Raw genomic sequence first — 7,245 nt, 5'->3', positions numbered from 1 at the left:
AAAGAAGGAAGAAAAATCCAGTGGAATGTGTCTCTTTCTAATGCTAGAGTATAGACAATGACCTTAGGTGAAAGTAACAGGACTGAATGAAATCCAGCTATTGATTTAGTTGGGTTAAATCAGAAAGCATTTTTAAATGTATTCCTAATTATTAACTGCTAATAATATGAGAAAAATAAATGTATACCAAGTTATATTCTATAAAGTTATTTTGTACAATCTTGCTGAGAAGAGCCAAGGAAAGTCAAATTATGTTATGAATATAGACTTTTGGGAAGCTCCCTATCTCAGAAAAATAAGCACCATTATACATCAATAGGGTTGGTTCTGCAAACATATTTTTACCATACTATTAAACAGATATTATTATGTACTAGAGGCCTGATGCACGAAATTCATGCAAGAGTAGGCCTTCTCAGCCCTGACTTCGTCCTAAAGGTCATCTGGATGGTCGTTCCACTGTTCGGCTGTCCGGTCTAATTAGCATATTACGCTTTTATTATTATAGATTATGCCCCTCACCCTCCAAACCAGTGAACTTCACTCTGTAATTCCTAAGTGGAATTTACAGTCTAAGTAGAGAAAGTGGATATTTAAAGGAATTAAAAATTAATTTCAAATTTAAAAAAAAATATGATAAACAATGTGATTGACTTTAAGAATAATTGGGGGAGGAGAAGTAATGGAGACCACAGAAGGTTTCCATAAACAAACATTTTTCTAGTCCTAAATATTTCCTTGCTCAGAGATACCCTCAACTGATTAAGCAATACATTTTAATTGAAGGAACACAAGCCTTAAAATTAAAGGCAAGAGTTAAAATGGAACTCTACAGTTCGGGCAAGTTATTTCACTTTCTTGATCATCACCTTCCTTGTCAGTAAAATGGAATCATTAACTTGAAGAGTTGTTTGGAGATGTACAACAATGTCAACTGTCTGGCACATAGTAGAAACTCAATAAATTATACAATTATGCCTGATGCCATTTTTATTACTGTCAATGATAGCAATAAAAATGCATTTGTTAAGTCTTGAGCTATCTGCCTCTTTAAAAAGTAAACATGTAAATTTTTAGGTTAGTATATTGATTTGTGTTGGTAAAATCTTACACTGCTAAATTACTTTAGTGTATACATGAATGCAGAAGCTGTCATTAATGGAGTTTGTTCATTGTAAAATGTGCAAAAGTCAGGAAAACTGACAGTTTTACTGGGAAGTTAGAATACAAAGTAAGTAACTCTGATTTCAATACTTTATTGAGCTCTGTGTTAATTGTCTGTGAAAGTGTGAACATGAAAGATAATGTGGTTGTCATCACATAAGTCCCCAAGTGATTTCATGAACAATTTCATTGAAATAAAACATTTCAATCAAGTCTCATGCATTGATGTGTGCACAATAGAATCCAATGTAGCTATTCTCTTCTTGAACATTTCCATCAGAAAAAGAAAAAAGAAATCTGGCAACTTCACTGACTGAGCATCATCAATGTTTTTAAGCCTTCAGTATTTTTAAGGAGAATCTGCAAGTTGCTCCAGTCAAGTGTTTGCCTTTTTGGCTTTAGAAAATAACTAGATGGATTAGAAACAGGAATTTAAAGAGCTTTAAGTTAGACAGAAATAGGAACTACTGAATGTCTGGTCCCCCTTTTTGGATGGGACAGAAGACCTGATTGCAAGTGACCTGAAAACTTGTGTTGGTCACGAAGGAAGAGATCCTTTGGGGTCAATCTTGTGAAAAATTGGAGTCTGGGAGCAATTAACAAGGACTGAGTTCTGAGAATTTCCAATTCTCACAGGAAGTCTACCAGGAATTTGTTAAAGTGTGGTCCATGATAACATGCTTTAAAACGATACAATTGAGTCTCTTAAAAATCCCTGAGTCTCTCTCTCACACACACACACACCAAAAAAAAAAAAACACACACAACAACTGTGGGATTAGATTCTCTGGGGGTAGGTCCCAGAGATCAGCTGCTCTAACAAGTTCCCCAGGTCTTGCTCAATATGTTTGGGTGGTATTCAGGTAGACAATCCAGGTCTAGGTTACCAAATCCATCCTGTGAAATAAAATAGGGCCCATGGATCCTGGAGAGCAGGTGTGCATCAAGTGTTTGGAGCAGGTTTTAGAAAGAAGAAACTAAGAAATTTTCCTGAACTCAAAAGCAAACAACTTTCTTAGAATTGCATACTGGCGTGTTATCATGTTGGCACACTGAGGGGTGAAGTAAGCAGGTCTGGAAAGACAGCAGAGAGCTAGGAAAGGCTTTTAATTGAGATGGCTTTTCCTGTCTTGCTTAAGAAATGCTTTTCAAGCAGGATATTGAAGGCATAAATGATGTCAGCATTTTTTTTTTTTCCTGCTAGTGTGTAATTTTGAAAATTTCTTGTTTGGAAAAGTATCTACCATAACTAAGTTCTACATCTGGCATATTTATTTACTAACCTGATTTTTAAATATATTTTATTGATTTTTTACAGAGAGGAAGGAAGAGTGATATAGAGTTAGAAACATCGATGAGAGAGAAACATCGATCGGCTGCCTCTCACACACCCCCTACTGGGGATGTGCCCGCAACCAAGGTACATGCTCTTGACCAGAATCGAACCTGGGACCCTTGAGTCCACAGGCCGACGCTCTATCCACTGAGCCAAACCGGTTTCGGCACTAACCTGATTTTTAAATTGCACGTATAAAAGAAAATGCACCAGATATTTGTTAAAAATGGCAAGGAAGATGGAATTTAAAATTATTACAGCAAGGGTCAAGACTATGCAATAGGGATGAGAGAATGAGCTCAACTTCTCTGAAATAAAAAGTGAAGAAATTTTAAACAATGAGTTGTGCTAATGGAAAAAAGTACTGATGACTTTAGGGAGGAGGTGGTCAAGGTTAATAGGGTCACCTGTGTTTGCTGTTTGTCACTTATGGAAGTTAGGCTCCTACCCTACCATAGAGAACAGGAGATGGGGCCCTATCTTCCTTTCTTTTTGAATCCTCATCCAAGGATAGGTTTTTCTTTTACTGATTTTGAAGGGAAAGGAAGGGAGAGAGAGGAGAGAGAGAGAGAGAGAGAGAGAGAGAGAGAGAGAGAGAGAGAGAGAGAGAGACATTGAATAGTTGCCTCCTTATGTGCTCTGACCAGGGATCGAACCCATACCTTAGCCATGTGCCCTGCCTGGTAATTGAAACACTTTTTGGTGTCCAGGATGATGCTCCAACCAACTGAGTCACTAGGCCAGGACCTATGTTTCTTATAATTACACTAGAGGCCCGGTGCACGAAATTCATGCATGGGGGGGGGGGGGTTGTGTCCCTCAGCCCAGCCTACACCCTCTCCAATGTGGGACCCCATGAGGGATCAGTCAGACATCCCTCTCACAATCCAGGACTGCTGGCTCCCAACTGCTCGCCTGCCTGCCTTCCTGATTTCCCCTAACCGCTTCTGCCTGCCAGCCTGATCACCCCCTAACCACTCCAATGCCAGCCTGATTGATGTCTAACTGCTCCCCTGCCAGCCTGTTTGCCCCCAACTTCCCCCCTCTGCTGGCCTGGTCACCCCTAACTGCCCTCCCCTGCTGGCCATCTTGTGGTGGCCATCTTGAGTCCACATGGGGGCAGGATCTTTGACCACATGGGGGCATCCATATTGTGTGTTGGAATGATGGTCAATCTGCATATTACTCTTTTATTAGATAGGATAGAGGCCTGGTACAGGGTGGGGGCCAGCTGGTTTGCCCTGAAGGGTGTCCCGGATCAGGGTAGGGGGTCCCTTGGGATGTGGGGTGGCCTGAGCAAGGGGCCTGTGGTGGTTTGCAGGCCAGCCACGCCCCCTGGCAACCCAAGCGGAGGCCCTGGTATCTGGAATTTATTTACCTTCTATAATTGAAACTTTGTAGCCTGGAGTGGAGCCAAGCCTCCTGCTCGCTCCATGGCCAGCAGCTATTTCTGTTGGGGTTTGTGTATATCTTCTATAATTGAAACTTTGTAGGCTGGAGTGGAGGCCTGGGCCGGCCAGGGTGTGCGGAAAGCAGGGGGCAACCCTAGCCTCCTGCTCTTTCCAGGTCCGTGGCTGCCGCCATTTCTGTTTAGATTTGTTTACTTTCTATAATTGAAACTTTGTAGCCTTGAGTGGAGGCTTAGGCTGGGAAGGATAGGCGGAAAGCTTGGCTTCATCCGTTGCCTGGGAAACCCAAGCCTCCCTCCTGCTCTCTGTGGCTGCAGCCATCTTGGTTGGGTTTATTTGCATACTGGCTCTGATTGGCTGGTGGGCGTGGCTTGTGGGTGTAATGGAGCAATGGTTAATTTGCATATTACTCTTTTATTAGGTAGGATTTCAAAAGGACTCCCATCCTTTTCTCTTTGATAAAGTCACTTCTGAATTATACAATATTCACATTGCAAAGGGGCAGAGAAAGAAGTTATAATTGCAAGTTTTTTCATGTAAATGATTCAAGGAAAGGGAGCTCAGGGGCTCATCATCTGGAAGAAGCCTGTCTAAGCTTTAGTCAAGTTGAGGGGACAGTGAAGGCCAGCTTAGTCACTGAATGTAAACTAGGAAATACTGTTTCCTTAAAGGCAGGTGGAAGTTTCTCTCTTTTTCAGTCTTTTCTGGGATGAGCCTTGTTTTGAACAGTATCACCCATGTTCCCCATTGTGTATCCTACTTGTCAGAAGAGGAACCCTAGTTCTTAGATCACCACTGTGTGCCAGTGACATATGGAAATACTTCACTTACATTTGCTTCTTTGGTTTGTTTGGACCCAGCGTTGTTAAATATAGAGATCAAATCTGAAATATGAATCATCCTGATGGTCAAAATAAAATGCATATTTAGCTCTGTATAGCCTAAGGATGGAGGTTTTTCATTTTCATCTGGGAGTTTGCTAGCATATGTACACAGCAGATCTTTTTTTGGAATTTGCAGACAATGATATATGAAAGCTGATTCTCAGTGTTTGATCACTTTTTCATCTTATCGTCTCTGACATGCTGTGGGTGTCATTTTGTGTTTCAGAAAAATCAAGCACCGAGGTAGGCATGAACTTGACTTCAAGAACTAATGAAAGGTATACCTTAAATCAAAGCCCACGATAGTTTACTAAGATTAAAAATATGGGTCCTAGCCAGGCAGGCATGGCTCAGTGGTTGAGTGTCAACCCATGAACTAAGAGTTCACCAGTTCCATTCCAGGTCAGGGCACATGCCAGGGTTGCAGGCTCAATCCCTGGTGGTGGGTGTGCAGGAGGCAGCTGATGGATGATGAGAGCTCTCTCATCGATGTTTCTATCTCTCTATCTCTTTTCTTTCCTCTCTTTCTAAAAACAAAACAAACAAACAAACAAAACAACAATAATAAAATAGGTCTTGGTTACCTGATCAAACAGGCCCCAACACCTTGCTTAAAACATATGGGGCCTAATTGCACATTTTCTCTTTTCTCAGATTTTATGATAATGTCACTTTTACTCATTCTGCTCATGAGGGCTCTGTATGCTCTGCTTTTTCCACTGTTTGCATGTAACGACACCTTTGCCACTTAAGTGTGAGGTGCTGTCAGTCCCATAAGATGTCTGCGCCTGCTCCAACTTTTCACAACATCCTGCAGAAATCGATAGGAAACTGCCCGTTTGTAAATAAATCTGCAACTAAGATGTAATGAATTTTAAATGAGAAATGATTTCTTTTAAGTGTGACTGAGGACTATGCATTCGTAGTGAAATGAGAGAAGGACAGTACAAACTCACCTTTGAGCTCTAGCTCTGGGCTTTGCCTTCTCGTTTCCATGATCTTGGAATTTACAACTATAAAATCTGTACATTTTTTTCTCAGCCCCAGGTCATCTAGACAAGAAATACCTGGTGGATTGAACATAGTCTATTTTTAAGGGCATTGCTTAAAGGTCGAAAGGTAAATTTAGTGATTAAAAAAATGGCTTGGGATAGTTTATGAGTCTGAGGGCTGGTGTATCTCCATCTAGACAAGTCTTAATTAGAGTAATTTTATTCTTGTGTTTCTATAGTAATTTTTCTAGAAGTAAAAAATCCAAGCCCAGTCTTTAATTAAGGCATCAAATGTTACTGGTTATTTTCACAGCTTAGTGAGTAGTGCTTAACATTTACATCCTTCCATAAAGAAGACAGGAGAGAATTTTAACATCTCTAGAACAGGATCATTTTATGAGTCCGTGTCCCTGCTGTCCTCTTTAGCTACCCACCAAAGAGCTACAGCGCATCCCATTCCAAGCGCCATGGGACAAATTCCCCCATCATCCACTTCCTCTCCCACACCACAACAGTCATTAAAATAATTCAGTTCTGTAATATTAACATATCTAGCTGCCACCTCCTCTACTCCCTCAATTCCTCCTGTTATTTTGTGAAACCTAAAATATTATCACACTCTTCTCATTAAGCTTTTTTACCTTCTATTTCTCCCAACTCCAACCAACCCTGCTATTCATCTTCCTAGAGTACAATTTATTTATTTGTCCTATTGAAAAACAGTCAGTAGCTTTCCATCATCCAACACAAAGTCTTGTATGACATTCAAATCCTCTGTCATCTGGTCCCAGCATACTATTTCAGCACTGTTACCTGTCATTGTCTTCAATTAAACCAATAAATAAAGAGCTGCCCACTGCAATTCCCACCGAGGCATCCCTCTGATCATCATCATTTTGTGCAGGTCTAAATTGTAGCTGTCCTTTAAATTCTGTATTAAAGCAATAACCTTTGACACCTTCCCTGATATCAAGAGCAGCTAGATGGTATCTTCCCTTCCCACGAACCCCTGTAAAATTTTAGCTGCCATTTCCTTGGTGACACTAGCATTTTGTATTGTTGTTAAGAATGTTTTATTTTTCTTCATAAAGTATAACTCCTTGAAGGAAGGACGATGTCAGATCCATTACTTTTTTGTTGTTGTTGTTAAGATTCAGCAAAGTATGGGACAGTTTCTTTGAGATAGGCAGTCTTTAATAACTTTGAGCCATACTTGGATGAAGTGTTGATTAACAATGAAGTAGTATGGATAGAGAATATGAATAATCTGTTGGTTATAAGCAAGTCTCCCTGTAATTGCCAATTTTACTTAAATGCTAACCCTAACTTATAATTATTTATTTTTGTGAGCGTTCCTTATATATTCAAGTTTAATTCAATATTAAACCAAATATGTTGCTTTTCTTTCCATCACTGTCAAACCCAAAACCCTTAGTCTTCAGAACAATTTTAAAACTTAG

Source organism: Eptesicus fuscus, chromosome 5 (genome assembly GCF_027574615.1).
Source record: "Eptesicus fuscus isolate TK198812 chromosome 5, DD_ASM_mEF_20220401, whole genome shotgun sequence".
NCBI lineage: Eukaryota > Metazoa > Chordata > Mammalia > Chiroptera > Vespertilionidae > Eptesicus > Eptesicus fuscus.
Note: the sequence above shows the minus strand (reverse complement) of the source record.